Raw genomic sequence first — 15,915 nt, 5'->3', positions numbered from 1 at the left:
AAGCAACAAGCTACAAGCAACAAGCCAAACAAGCAACAAGATACAAGGCAAAAACTAGTGAACATGCAACTCACAAGCCAATTAAACCAAAAACATGCCCAATTTCTGTGGTTTTTTTCCGCGGGTTTGGCATGTCTGGGCCTGACCCCGCTTCCATGTTATAAATGGTGCATTAATAAGGAGCTGCATTTTGCCTGGCTACAAAAATGTCTCAGTCAGCTCAAATGACACATCCCTGTGACCGTCCTACGGTTCTGAAGGAGCTGGGACATGCCACTCTCTGACCTGAAGCTTTGTTTTTGTGCAATATGCTGCCCCATGTCAGCCTCACCCCTCTTCCATATTCTGCAGGGCTTGAATAGGGAACTGGGTTTTGACTGACAAATTGTGTCTTCAGTCAATCCCCACAAGGGTCAAACTGTTCTGAAGCAGCTGGGACATGTCACTCCCTGACCCACAGGTTTGTTCTTGAGCATTATGGTGTGAGATGTGATTCCCCCTGGCCCCCTGCCCCAATTTCATTTTGTACATGGAGTTTGAATAGGAGCTGGGGTTTGACTGGCTGTACTTGATAAAATCGGTATTGGGTCATCCCAAGTGACTCGTCCCTGTGACTTTCTTTCATTATGTCGAGATAAAGATATTTCTGGTCTGACAAATTTATTACCCCAATTTTAAATATGTGCTTTCTTTGTTAGTAAACATACAATATGCATGTAAAAATCAACAAAAAGTATTTAGCCAAGTTGTTGCAAATCCAGCTGTAATGTTTTAACAAATTATGCGATAGTTACAAATGAAGAAGTCTATAGGAACTTTATTTTGTTGTTAGATTAATTAAAAACAGGGAAAATGGCTACAGTTACCAAAAATTGTTTGTTATAGATATAGAAACATTTATGTTTAGTGTTATCTTTTCCTTGTTACACAACAAAAATAATATGAAGACGCTACTCTCAAATAGTCTTTTTTATTAGCTGTATGCAGATTTACAAGAACTCACTTAATACACAGTTCTGCTCTGAGTGGTTTCTGGTGGCTTCTAAAACAATGAAAACAGTGAGCACCACTATAGACTCAAAAACTACGTAAAGGAATACTATCCAATATCTTTCTTTGAAGGAGCTAGCATCGGTAGCGTTGCTGTGAAACTCATATAATAGTAATGTGGCTTGGTACAGTTTAATGGAATCTGGAGAACTCTTTGTGTGTGGCTGGAATATCTCCACCTTAATTCCTTTTTAATTCCAAAATTCCATCATGAAGTCCTCAGTTTTACCAAATTTATGGATACATACAAAACGGTTCCCAGTGTTACCTTATCTCAACAACTTTGTACTTATAATGACAACACCTTGTTTTTAATAAATTCTACTGTTAATACAAATAATTTTGATCATTTTTATTGAACTAATCAATATTTGGGAAAAATATTTTAAATAGTAATGCTTTTTTTAAATTACATGGAAAAGAGCTATAGAGAGGGCTGATGAAGTATTTTTCTGGGGTAGGAACATTTCATTTTTGTCTGCATAGTCAGCAAATGGTATTTGAAAATATGCAGGCCACTACTTTGAGATGCATCCATGAAATACATCTTGTTTTCTTTTAGCTTGCTATCATGCACAGAAATATCTGATGGAAATAGCAGAAAATCAAATTCTTGAATCTTTCTGTGATCAGACTTAATTGTGAGTGTAATGATAAGCTGAATGGTTCACCATTAATGAAATGATACGTACTTAGTTGAGGTAATCCAATTGCCCTTGTTCACTTTGACTCTGAAATTGTAAAAGAAGTAAAATGTTGCTATTTATTATGATAAAAATATTTTAATTAATTGAATAATTGTTGTTGTTAGTGCTGATCACTGGTTACACCTATATTTGAGCATTCCTGATGATTTGTATTAAAAGGTCCTGTTTTGCATAAAGAGAATTTTCTTCATGAATTTCTGCATAAAATTGCTGCATAATTTAGTGCTATCTGCCCCTCCCTAAGGAGGTATTTATGGTCTGTAATCCTGACACCACCATTGACTTCTCCAAACATCCACATGGAGGGGGAAACTGATAAAGGTTTGGGTGCAGAGGGGCTAGTAAAAGAGTTTAATAGATTCAGACATTTTCTGGCCAGAGGAGACCATTAGGTCATTAGTCTGCATCTGACCTCCTGTATATTACCGTAGAATTTCACCCAGTTTCTCCTGTATTGAGCTTGGTGTGACATTGTACCCCATAATGCTTTATAGAAATATGCTTATGAATGTAAATATGACATAATTGGCATATGTTTTATGCTAGATATGCCATGTAACACATCTCTGCAAAGGTTATGATCTGCTGGATATATTCATCCTATTTACATGCATGTATCATTTTTGTATTCAAAGTTATGAATATTGGCTATGTACTTGTTTGATTTTAAGTAGCCTCAGTGAAGCAGTTGGTCAGCTTCTTGAGAATAGACTATTCTCAGTAAGTGCCCAATCAAGAAACACTTAACCTAACAACGAGCTTTGAGAGATGCCAATCCACATCTGAGCTTTCTTGGGACTATAGCTCAGCCTGTAAAGTTCTGAGTCATACATGGACATATGACTTGCCCATGTGACTCCAAAACTCCATTTTGGAGCTGGATTCTGCATAGGAGAGGGGAAGGGGTTTCCACCCACAAGAGAGAGTGTATTTAAGCCCTTGTGAACCCCTCCATTTTGTCTTCAGCTGGCTCAAAAGGTAGCCTCTCCATCCGCAAAGGATACCCAAAAGAAATTGGAACAAAGAACAGTAACCACAGGAGTGTGAGTGATTGTTGGACCCAGACTAGAAGGAGGTTAGTCTGTAAAAGAAGCTTACTAGAACATCTCAGGGTGCGATTTCATCTGTAATCACTTTCTTACTGTATTAGGCTTAGAATTGCGTATTTTATTTTATTTTGCTTGGTAATTCACTTTGTTCTGTCTGTTATTACTTGGAACCACTTAAATCCTACTTTTTGTATTTAATAAAATCACTTTTTACTTATTAATTAACCCAGAGTATGTATTAATACGGGGGGGGGGCAAACAGCTGTGAATATCTCTCTTATCAGTGTTATAGAGGGTGAACAATTTACGAGTTTACCCTTTATAAGCTTTACACAGGGTAAAATGGATTTATTTGGGATTTGGACCCTATTGAGAATTGGGTATCAGAGTGCTGGAGACAGGAGCACTTCTTAAGCTGTTTTCAGTTAAGCCTGCAGCTTTTGGGGGACATGGTTCAGATTTGGGTCTGGGTTTGTAGCAGGCTAGCATGTCTGGCACAACCAGGCAGGGCACTGAAGTCCCAAGCTGCCAGGGAAAACAGGCTTAGAGGTAGTCTCAGCACATTAAGTGGCAGTCCCAAGGGGTTTCTGTGATCCAACCTGTCACACCTGGTAACTATTCTTTTTTAATTATTGTTTTTATTGATTTTCATAAAGAAAGGGGCAATGAAAAATACAAGAAGGTAAATAACTTACAATTTGATATTTTTTTCAGATATCAGGTTTGGGACCCACAGCTGAACCCAGACCAAGCTCATTGCTCTCAGCTGACTCAGATAATGAACCAGGCCTCCTGATTGGCTGAAGACACCATCAGTCACAATCTTAAACACTGCAGCAGGCCTGGGTTTCTGGCTGCTCAACAGCATTCCATGCCCACAGCTGTATTTCTATTCCTGCTCTCAGCTACCTTCATGTTCCTTGCCCTTGCTCTGGCACCTGCTTCTGTATCATGCTCCCTGACCCTGGTTCCACTACTGGTTTCCTGTTCCTGGCCCTTGCTCCTGTCCTCACTATGGCTGATAGTCTGGCTCCAACCCCTGGCTCTCAGCTCTGGCTTGTTCCCCAGACTTGGCATTCAGTTTCTGGCCACTGCTCTGACAGCTGATGCTTGGTCTCTGGCCGTCAGCTCTGGCTCACTCCCCAGACTTGATAACTCAGCTCCTGACTTGGCCACTAGGCCTGACTACCTCTGTTCCAAGCAGTAGGCGAGGCAGCTGCAGCGCAGTCATTATACCAAATCACATGCTTCACTGGATCTACAGTATAAATAAGCAATTATGCAGTTTTGTAACTCATTAAAGTTGCAGACAACACTACATAGACATAACATGTTAAGGAGGGCTAACAGTAATCCTATAGAAGACATATATGAATAGGGAGAAGAAACAAAGAGGAGATAGAGGAGGGGAAAGAAAGAGGAGAGGTTAGGTAGACTGGAGGTTTGGCATTCTTTGAGCCATTTCAACATTTTTTATCCAAATGTATCTAGAAAGAGGATCCAAATTTCTTCAAAAATCATATCATTGCTCTATATGGCAATACTAATAATCTGTGTTTGACTAACATGTATCTTCTAGAATGGCATCCACTCTTGATTTGAAGACATCAAGAGATGATGAATCAACCAATTCCCTTGGTAGTTTATTCATTGGTTGATCGCCCTCACTTTTAAAAGTTTGAACATAAACTTCTAATTTGATTTTGTTTGCCTTTAACTTCCAGTCATTGGTTCTTGTTCTGCATTTCTCAGATTAAAAAGCCCTTTATTACCCATATAATCTAGACATGTCTCAGTCTTCTTTTTGATAAACTAAACAAATTGATCTTTTTAAATCTCTCACTGTATGGCATTTTCTCCAGCCTTGAATAGTTTTTTTTTGGCTCTTTTCTGTGCTTTTTCCAGGTTTGTCAACATCCTTTTAAAAATGTGGACACCAGAATTGGGTGCAGCATTGTAATATGAGTCTCACAATACCATAAACAGAGGTAAAATCAGTTTCCTACTCATATATCCAGGGATTACATTTGCTCTTTTTACCACATCATTGCACTGGGATCTCATGTTCAGTTTCTTGTCCACTTCATTAATGACTTGGATAATGGAGCGGAGACTATGCTTGTAAAATTTGTGGATGATGCCAAGCTTGGAGGGATTGCAAGGATTTTGGATGACAGGGTTAGAATTCAAAATGACCTTGACAAGTAGGACAATTGGTCTGAAATTAACAAAATGTCAGTAAAGACCAGTTCCTGAAAGTATTTCTTTGAAGGAAAAGTCAAATAGACAGCTACAAAGTGGGCAATAGCTGGCTACACAATACTTCAGAAAAGGATCAGGGATTATAGTTAGGGTGACCAGATGTCCTGATTTTATAGGGAGATTCCTGATGTTTAGGGCTTTTTCTTATATAAACCCCTATCGCCCCCTCCATCCCCTGTCCTGATTTTGCACATTTGCTATCTGGTCACCCTAGTTATAGTGGATCACAAATCAAATATGAGCCAACAATGTGATGCTGTGATGAAAAAGGAGTATTGTTGTGTGTAAGACACTGGAGGTAATTGTCCCTCTCTATATGGCACTAGTGAGGCCTCAATTGGAGTATTGTCCAATTCTGGGTGCCATACTTTAGGAATGACGTGGAGAAACTGAAGAGTGTCTAGAAGATAGCTACAAAAATCATAAAGGGCTTAGAAAACCTGACAAATGAGGAAAGTTTTTAAAAAACTGGGCATGTTTAATCTGGAGAAAGAAGACTGAGTGGGGACTTGATAGCCCTTAACATATTTTAAGAATGTTAGTACAAACAAGACGGTTATCAATTGTTCTCTGTGTCCATTGAATGTAGGACAAGAAGTAATAGGCTTAATCTGCAGCAAGGGAGACTTTAGGAAAAACTTTCTAATTGTATGGATAGTTAAACTCTGGAACAGACTTCCAAGGGAGGCTGTGGAATCCCCATCACTGGATGATTTTAAAAACAGTTTGTACAAACACCTGCCAAGGATGGTCTGGGCATACTTCGTCCTGGCTCTGTGTGGGGAGATGGACTTTATGACTTTTGAGGTCCCTTCCAGCTCTATGATGCTATGACCCCTAAATACTTTTCAGAATCACTGCTTTCAAGGACACAATCCTTCCCCCCGCCTCCGTTTGGTAGTTAATGGCCTGCATTCCTTGTTCCTACATGTATTAAAACATATTTTGTTTGAATCCGATTGCTCTGTCCTCTTCATTATTTACCACTCTGCTAATCTTTGTGTCATCTACAAACTTCAACAGCAGTGATTTTATATTTACTTCCAGTTGTTGATGAAAATGTTGAATAGTATTGATCCCTCCAGAAACACCCACATTCTGTGATGATTCTCTACCTTTGTGTATTCTTTGAGTCCTACCAATTAGCTATTTTGTAATCCATTTAAAGTATGCTTTATTGGTATTGTATAGTGCTAACTTTTTAATCAGAATGATACAGTACTAAGTATAATGTATCTTTTCTATGGTGACCCTTATACTGCAGTGATGAGCGTGGTATCAATGCGCTGCTGGAAGGTGCTCAAAGCAATGTGACTACACATCTGTTGTATGATGGTTTTTCTCCCATCCTATCCCAGGGATAGGAACATGTGCAGGGAAGTATATTTGGCAGGGTTTTAGCTTTTTTGTTTGTTTTGTTTTGTTTTTGTTATTTAAATATGTGTTGCTTTATGTTTGTTAGAGAAGGCAAGATCAAAAAAACGTGCCTTGCAGTTGGAGCAGAAGGTGGTGAGGTTTGTGATGGGTCCTGAGGGAGTTCATTCCACAGTTCAAGACTGACCCCGAGAAAGTTCATATCTACTGCACAGACAAGCTTTACCCTATTGCAGAGAGTTCCATTGTGACTGAGGAGTGGAGTTGTTGACCATACTGTGTGTCCCTGGAGCTTAGGAAATCTTTTGGATATCCTGGGCCCAGGCCATCGTGCACCTTAAAGATAAAGAATGAGACCTTGAACTTGATTCAAAATCCAATAGGAAGCCACTGTAAGGAGGGAGGACAGGTATATGATGTGTGCATGATAGCCTCTGTTGCTGAGGAGTGCCTTGCAGTGTTCTGTATTAGTTGGCTTTTCCTAAATGCTAACAGCTTTATGCCCAAGTATATCACATTGCTGTAATCCAGCTGAAAGGTGAGAAAGGCATGAATAACTGAGGCCAGGTCATTGTCTTCTAGAATGGGATGGAGTCCCCTACTCGGTCAGAGATGGCAGAAAGTATATCTCGCGCTGCAGCATGGCTACAAATATTTTACCTTTATCAACCAAACTAGAAATGCCATCAAAAAAGAAATATCAGCTTTGTTTGACAAGACCTATTTTCCATGAAACCATGTTGACTGGAATTAATTGTATTCCTATTCTTTAATTCTTTAGCAATTGAATCCTGTATTAGCTTTTCCATTGTTTTGCCCAAGACTGATGTCAAACTAACCTGCCTACAGTTACCCAGGGCATATTGCTTGCACTTTTTGAATATTGCACAATATTAGTACTCTTTCAGCCTTCTGGAATTTCCCTGGTATTCTAACTTTTATTTAAAATTAAATTAATGGTCCAGAGATCTTCCTAACTCACTTTTTATAACTCTTGGGTACAAGTTATTAGGACATTCTGATGGTCTGGAAAGTAGTTCATCAGTCTCATGTGATACAAATACATCATCTTGTTTCTTTTTAAATACAGACCAGAAATATTTATTGAACACTTTCTGCATCATTATTAACAATTTTACCAACTCTGTCCATAGATGCTCAACCCCACTCTGCCCCCCGCCCTGCCCCATCTCCATCCCTGCCCTGCGCCTCCTGCCCCTCCCATGCTCCCATTCCATCCCCTTCCCCAAAGTCTCCGCCCCCTCCCTGCCCCTATTCTGACTCCTTCCTCAAATCCACCCCCCCAGCCACACGTCTTCCCGTCCTCCTCCCCTGATTATGCCATGTTTCTGCTCCTCCCTCCTGGAGCTTGCTACAGCTGTTTGACGGCAGCAAGCGCTGGGAGGTACGCAAAGGAGCAGGGATGCGGCACGCTCAGGGGAGAAGGCGGAGGAGGAGGTGAGGTGGGGCAGGGAGGGGATCTTGGCTGCCAGTGGGTGCAGAGCACCCACTAATTTTTCCCCGTGGGTGCTCCAGGCTTGGAGCACCCACAGAGTTGGTACCTATGACTTTAACTAGTAATATGTTTATACCCCTATAGCATTGCTGGGATTTCCTTAGTTACTAATATTCTCTAAAAACTCCTTCTTATTGTAATGAGCCCTGCCAGCCATGGATTTTTCCCTGATGTCTTTAACTTCCCATATCAACTTTCTATACTTTTAAACTTTTAATTTATATATATGATTTCTTATTGGTGCCTCCACTTTCTTCATTGTGGAACCATGGCTTTTTGTTCATCTAATAAACTCTCCTTTAAGAATTCACAACTTTCATTCATGTTTTCTTATCTATTTTTTTCCAATCAATTTTACTCATAATTTTCCTCAGCTTTGAGAGATTAACCCTCTTGCAGCACCAAGTTTATATATTACTTGTTCGGACTGTCCTCTGTTTGCCTATATTTAACGTAATCAGGTTATGATCACAGGTCCCTAGGAAACCACCAACATCCAGTCCAGTGATTGATTCTTCTTTATCTGTCCTAATGAGGACCAAAATAGAGCTACCTTTATTGGGTGCAGCACCTTATGTGCTATGTGATACAGCATGGCCAGAGGGCAGCATGAGAGTGTTAGCATGGGGCCTTATTCCCTGCCAAGGGAGGAAGGTTTGCTTTAGATTAACTAGAGCACCTGACTTCAGTCATGTGATAAAAACCCCCTGCTTCAGTCAGACAGTGTGGGAGTTGAAGGAGGAAGGTTTGATTGGAGCAGAGTGCAGGTTGGAGAAGAGAAGAGTTTGATAAGAGAAAAATAGAAAGTTTGGAGGAGTGCTGCGGTGGATTGTGAAGTCCAGAAGAAACCCTAGGTAAGGGGCACCAGGCTTGTGTAGAAGGGAGGCAAGAAGCCCTTCACAAGCTGAAGGGTAGGAGAGGGAAGTAACCCAGGGGAAGGAACTGCTAGTTCAAGTGGTTCACCACAACCCTCAGGGCCCCTGGGTTGGGACCTGGAGTAGAGGGCGGGCCCAGGTCCCTCCCTCTCCACTCCCCTCCTCCAAGGATACTAGTGGAGTAATTAAGAACCAGGTCAGAGGCAAGCAATAGCACCCTGAACCTACCCCAGAGAAGAGAAAGCGTGAGACCCAGCAGAACAGTACCGGCAATTTGCCACAGCTAGGAAATTATTATCTGTAATTTTGAATTACTGGAATGATGTTTTATTACTGGCTGCATGAGTTCTCCAGTATATGTCTCCCAAATTGAACTCCTGCATAATAGCATTGTTTCTGTCAACACATTAAGCACCTGTCCATAAAGAGTAACTCATCCTGCTCTCTGGTTAGAGTCAATGACCTGTAATAGATCCCCACCAGACCCCAAATTGGGCTTTGTTAGTTAGCACATTGATCCATATGCATTCAAAATTCTGTGGTTCTGAGTTACTGATAAATCTAAAACTGGTAAGATATCTTTAATATCATGTGTCACCCCTCATCCTCTTACCCATTCTCTTCTTCCTAAACAGTGTCGCCAGTCATGTGACTTGTCCCACCAACTTTTAATAGTGCCAGTTATATAATTTTTCTTCATCAATAAGAAGTGCTACCTAATTGTTAGTTGTTACCCAGACTCCTACCATTGATGCATAAACAATTGAAAAATTTCTTTTCTCATTCTTTGCCACATTGGTGCCATTTGTTCATGACATCCTGAGTTTGAGTTTTGTACTGCATTTGCCTCCTTAGCACCCTGCCCTTGTATTGGTAGTTTAATGCCCTCCTAGCTGCTCCAGCTAGTCTCTCCAACAAAGCTGTACCAATATGTGCCAAAATAATCAGTGAATTCTTGAATCTTTGTGTGAGTCAGAATCCCCAAAGAGATTTTAACAGACCAGAAAATCAATTTATCCTCCTGTATGATGTGGGAAGTCTGCAGCTTTTTGAAGGTGAAGACCCTTTGGATATCTGCATACCACCCTCAGACTGATGGGCTGGTTGAGTGGTTTAATCAGACATTAAAGAAAATGCTCCTGAAGTATTTGCTCAGGACCTTCAACGCTGGAATTAGCTACTCACAGCATTACTGTTTGCTATTTGGGAAATACTACAGACCTCAAAGGGGTCACCTGCAATGTCATTACACCATAGTGACATTGTGGGGATCACCACGATGGGTAAGAAATCCTGTCATCACCTGCCCTGTAACCCTAGGGGCCTTTATGTTGTGCAGCATTGATTCAATTTCCTGACAAGTACCAGGGCTCCCCATGGCTTCTATTACCCTAGTTACCTTTTTGCAGGATGACACCAACAGCCCTTCCAGTCCCGAGTCTCCCCAAATCCATTCTCTCTGTGATCTTAAATACCAGGCACTCGGACTGCTCCCCTATGGTTCGTCAACCCCCAAGGTGTGGCACCAGTGCCCCCCCCATTAACAATTTGCTTGACACACACAAGATTTGCACACCAGATACTATCTTGGGATGAAAATAAACAAAAGGTTTATTTAATAGAAAAACCACAGATTCAAAGATGAAATAGTAAGGGAGAGCAAACATATACTAGTTACATAGAAAATAAACAATGACACAACTTCAGGCTTTATACTTCCATATTAGATAAAGTCCTTTTTCTAATGCAAGTTACCTAATTCCTTTGAACAGTTTCCCAGCATACCTCTTACCTGTGGCGGTAGGGGTGGGAATTCAGCACTTCTATGACCGCTTCCTGCTTAGAGGCTGTCCCTCAGTTTCTGGATGAAAACTTCAATTTCAAGCCTTCTTTTAAAAAGGCTCCTCCTTCCCCCAGCCCCCCAGTAACTCATGGTTATTCAGAATGGGGAAAATTCCCTCTTGACTTGGTACCTGGGATGTATCAATTTTTTTCCATTAACTCTAATACTCCATCATTGTCTTTTCATGGGCTGGACAATGGATGGTTACTTGGAGCTGGTTTTGTGTAAACATCTGGCTTGGGGGGATGGCCCTCCCTGCTATGAGATGTAGCTGAAGTTATGAATACAGTTTTCTATATACACAAATGCACATATTCATGATGACTATCAAGTTCAGAACATTACTAGCTTTCAGAAAAGACCTTACTCAATACACTTATAATACAATGATACAGTGTGCAATCCGTTGGCTCAATTGCTCATTTGGGGGAGTTTAAACCTTCTGTTTTCCTCTGGAGGTGGCTAGACCCCACTTGTCACAGTAAGAAATTTGTTTCTGTGAGAAAAAGCATATTCTGTTGTCTAGGTCAAGGGCTGACTCAGGCTGCTCAAACTAGGACTATGTACAAGATAGCATCCATCACTGCTGACACCACCTTAAAGAGGAAATGCTCTCAGCCCCTCTCAAGGATTTGCAGATTTTTCCATGGCAGCTTAGATCACAAGAGCTTGGTACTTTTGCCTAGGATTGGGCTCAGGGTTTCATTTACAAATCATGAGGCTCAAGTTGCAGTATTTTGTGTATTTTAACTTAAATCATCAAAACTCAAAATTATGCTGTTTTTTAAAAAGTATTAGTATTCTAAACCAATTAATTTTACAGCCAAACAACTTCAGGGGGCTGGACATGTTTTTGCTGAATTCAGGCTGAAGTGGCACAGTTAATTTCTTTTTCTTAAATCATATCTGCAAGGTGGACAATTTGGGCAAAATTCACCCCAGCCTAATTGCATTGTAGCAGATTCTGACCTCAGCTACACTGGATTAAATCTGGAGTTACACCAGTGACTCCAAAAGGAGTTACTCAAAACTTAAACCAGTGTAGTTGAGATTATTGGGGGAAAGAGTCTCTTATGGTTAAAACATAGAACTGTAGACCACTACATCTGGATTCTATTCCCAGTTCTAAAATAAAGCATGCAAAGATTGCTGGCTGTGGCTGCTTTTTACTCCACTGCTGAAAAGAGGGCTGTGGCAGGAAGGAGTGCTGCTGCTGAAGGGGCCAAAGAAAGACTGGATGCTGAAGGTTGCTGTCATAAACAGATAGTAGGAGTTAATAGAACAGAAGTACTTTATATCTCTTTTGACTGTAAAGGGTTAACAAGTTCAGTAAGCCTGGCTGTCACCTGACCAGAGGACCAATCAGGAGACAGGATACTTTCAAATCTTGAGAGAGGGAAGTTCTTGTGTTGTTGCTGTTTTTTGGTGTTCTCCTCTTGGTTTAGACGGACCAGACATGCAACCAGTTTCTCCTCCATATCCAGCGTCTTACTATTTAGAACAGTAGTACTAGGTAGAAGGCGAGATTAGGCATATGTTGTTTCTTTATTTGCAAATGTGCATTTGGCTGGAAGAGAGTTCATTTGTGTTGTTAAAATACTTAGGCTGGAGGGTATTCCAGTGATCTCATAGCTGAAAGACCCATTACCCTATTCCATTTTAAATTTACAAAGATAATTTTTACTGTTTTCTCTCTTTAATTAAAGTTTCTTTGTTTTAAGAACTGACTGTTTTTTTATTCTGGGGTAGACCCAGGGGACAGGTCTGGATTCCACCGGAATTGTGGAGACGGAAGGAGGGAAGGGGAGAGAGAGCTAATTCTCTCTGTGTTGAGGATTACTGTCTTCTCAGGGAGATCTGGAAGTGTGGGAGAGAAAGAAGACGGGGGTAAAGGTGCAATTTCCTACTCTGTTTAAGATTCAAGAGTTTGAATCAGTGATCTTCCAGGGGTAACCCATGGGAGTGTTGGTAAGTCTGGAGTTAGGCACGTGGAGGTGAAAAGGTGTTACTTTCCTTTTTAAGATCCAGAGGTCTGGGGTCTTAGGGGAGGCGGGTGTCCCCGGGCAGGTTTTGGGGACCAGAGTGTACCAGGCACTGGAATTCCTGGTTGGTGGCAGCGCTACAGGTTCTAAGCTGGTAATTAAGCTTAGAGGAATTCATGCTGGTACCCCATCTTTTGGACACTAAGGTTCAGAGTGGGGAATTATACCATGACAGTTGCCTAGCGGGTGTGACTGTTGCTGTTGAAAGGTGGTTGCTGAGATCATGGAGCCTAAAATAAACCCAGGAAGGCTACAGAGAAGCTCAGGAGAAAGGCAGAAGACTTGTTGGACTTTAATACCCCAGACAGAGTTGGCAGTTTTGGTTGGACGTGTTCCTGGAGATTTCATCATGTGACATAATCTTTAATTAAAGATTAATCTTTAATTCTTGGAGACTCCAGGACAATCCTAGAGGATTAACAATCCTAACCCTGGAAGAGGTAGACTCATGAGTTTTTTTCTAACTTTTGTGCTTGACTTTACAATCTTAATGTTAACATGTTTTTTATGTAAAGTTATATATAGACGCACTTTTTGGGGGCAAAGGAAGGTTAATATGAGCTATTAGAAATCAGCCCAAGGCTGCGCTCTTTACCTTCTTTAGAAAATAGATTAGTTTTTAAATCTATTATATTTTTAATGGAAGTACACACTTGGCATCTAAACTCATTATTTCAAATTATACTCTCCTTTACACCTATGTAACCCTACCTGCATTTCACTGCAGTTGCACTACTGCCTTTCAAATGTACGTCAGATGATTTAGCAAAGACATAAAAACGGGTTAATAAGGATTTAGAAATCTAACTTAATTTTTGCATCTAAATATTTAGGAGCTTAACTTTATTCACCCATTTTTTGAACAGGTCCTTGAATTATTAAAGGAGAAGGACCCCTCAAATAAAGTTGGAGAGGCCAATTTTTGAATGGCAGTATTGTTAACTTTTCCCCTTATTGTTTTTACAGAATCCATCTTGCTATTGTGCTTATCACACAGTCCCAAACTGCTTCCCATTTTTGGGGAGGGAATACTTTACTGATGGTATTATTCATTTTCAGGTATAATTAATAAAAACAATCAGAATTTTAAAAAGTTAAATGAATCTGATACAGCTGACTGGAAATTCTGCAACAAAGTTCCACCAAATCTCAGGAATGTTGCCATAAAATGTAGATCAAGCCTTCTGCAAAATATACAGGGCCCTGATTATAGGCAGCAGAGGAGCAGTCCCAGTGTGGTGGGATCTGTATGAATAAGCAGCATCTGTGTGCATGCAATAAACCAAATCAGGGAAGAGATGAGGCTCAATGAAATGATCCACTAGAGAAGGAAGAGAGACCGATATTAAGATGGAAAGAACCATAATGAAGAACTGTGAGGTAAGGAGGACTAAGAAGAGAAAGAGGCAAAGAAACGCGGGCAAAGGAAAGGGCAATTAATGAAGAGCAAAGCACAACAGGAGCAAGAGTGAGAGGTTAGGGATGAAGGAGATCATAAGAGATGAAAAGTAGGACAGAGTGGAGGAGGCAAGACCAGGGGATTTTAAGGACCATCAGATCTCCTGTCAAGCCCCTTCCACCCCAACCCACTCCCTGCAGGAACTTTCTCAGTATTTGTAAGGTATAGCATAAGCCAACATGGGTACAATCTGACTAAGGTTTGACATTGTGCAGGAGAGTTTAATATCTTTGCTCTCCTTGTGCCATTACATGGCCTCATGTGGGTCACTTATTGAAAGTAATTGCGCTTTCTCTGATAAATGGAATTTTCAGAATAAATACCTGCTTGTCCTTGGAATTTGTACCATTTTTAATGTAGAGGAGGGTGCTTTTGTTCTGTTCTCACTTTGATCCCTCATGAACTCTTTAAACTCTCTGCTCCAATGGAGCAACTAGTTTTTTGAAGTTTATAGCTCTGTGTCTTTTTCATATTTTTGTTAGACACACATTTTTAGCAATAGGAACAAAGTGATCTGTCTCCATAAATATCATGTGGTTATTTTTGGAGAAGAATAATGTGGGATATATTGTTGAAATATACACTTGTGTCTCCAGGCTGACCATGCCTTTGATGTACTGCTATTTACATAAAGCAATGATCTTGTAATAGTTGGCTAGCGAGCATGGCTGCACTTCAGATACAGCAAACAGGAGGTAGCAAGGGCAGGCATGAAGCATTGTGGTATCAGTGGGTATGTCTTCACTGCAGAAGTAACTTGGGCTCTTGGGTAAAGGCCTCTAACTCTTTTCCCATCCACATACAAAAATCTCTGACTCTAGTTGTGTGGCGCTTTCAATCCAGAGTTGCTAGGGAACCCTGGAGTATAAACTAAAGCCTGAGTGGGGCTTTCACACAGGCTGGTAACCCCTCCCTCTACCCCCCCCCCCCATTTTGTGATGGGCACATGGGCTAAACAATTTGAATACTGATAGTCTAATATCATCCCACAATTTTTCCCCTCCTCCCCTCATGTGCCAGAAGAACAGAAAAATTCTTCCACAATTCACTAGGAAACAATCATAGAGCAGCTGAGTTTACTGCAGCTGTGCCCCCAGAACAAGCAACACACATGGGTGAGTGTAACACCAATGAGGCTCCAGAAACTCAGCTATGGCTTTGCAGTATGGCTGTACACACCTGGGCTAGTGCTCAGGCTTGTGTGCCAATCTCCTGTGTTAACCCTGGAGTGAAGACTTACCCAGTAAAGCTCTGCAAGTTTGAGGGAAGATCAAAAAACACTCCTCTTATTTGCAAAAAGCTGGAAGACTGTGAGCATGTAAAAGAGAGATTAGAGGAAAACTCTGTCTAACTCTCCACAACAACAAAGGTTACTGGAGATGAGAAGGCAGCATTTCTCTCCCCTCACAAAACAAGGAACCTTCCTAACTCCCGCGCCCCCCCCGCCCCCCCCGGACCATTTATGAATTGATGAGTATCAGAAGGTCAGTAGATGGTGGCTGTATAAAAATGGAGATTTCTACAGGCCTAAGCCAGATCTATTTGAGATCAGTGCTATTTTTAGCATTAACTTCATATGTAGGATTGGGCCATAATCAAATAGGTTACTCATGATGGAAGAATATGTCCAGGCATATATCAGTGTATTAAAAACAAAGACACCTTCAAAATAATTTTGACTTCCACTTTGAAAAGACCATACTGTTAACAAATTGTGATGGGGTATGTAAGTTCCCAC

At 40.8% G+C, this 15,915-nt stretch overlaps 1 protein-coding gene across 1 annotated transcript in view; it reads left to right on the top strand.

Moving 5' to 3' along the window:
• SRD5A2 (steroid 5 alpha-reductase 2) overlaps positions 1-15,915 on the top strand; it is an 84,849-nt gene that overhangs the window by 1,205 nt on the left and 67,729 nt on the right. The window lies entirely within an intron of this gene.

Source organism: Chelonoidis abingdonii, chromosome 3, assembly GCF_003597395.2.
Source record: "Chelonoidis abingdonii isolate Lonesome George chromosome 3, CheloAbing_2.0, whole genome shotgun sequence".
NCBI classification, from domain to species: domain Eukaryota; kingdom Metazoa; phylum Chordata; order Testudines; family Testudinidae; genus Chelonoidis; species Chelonoidis abingdonii.
Note: the sequence above shows the minus strand (reverse complement) of the source record. Positions and strands in the feature narration are given on the sequence as shown.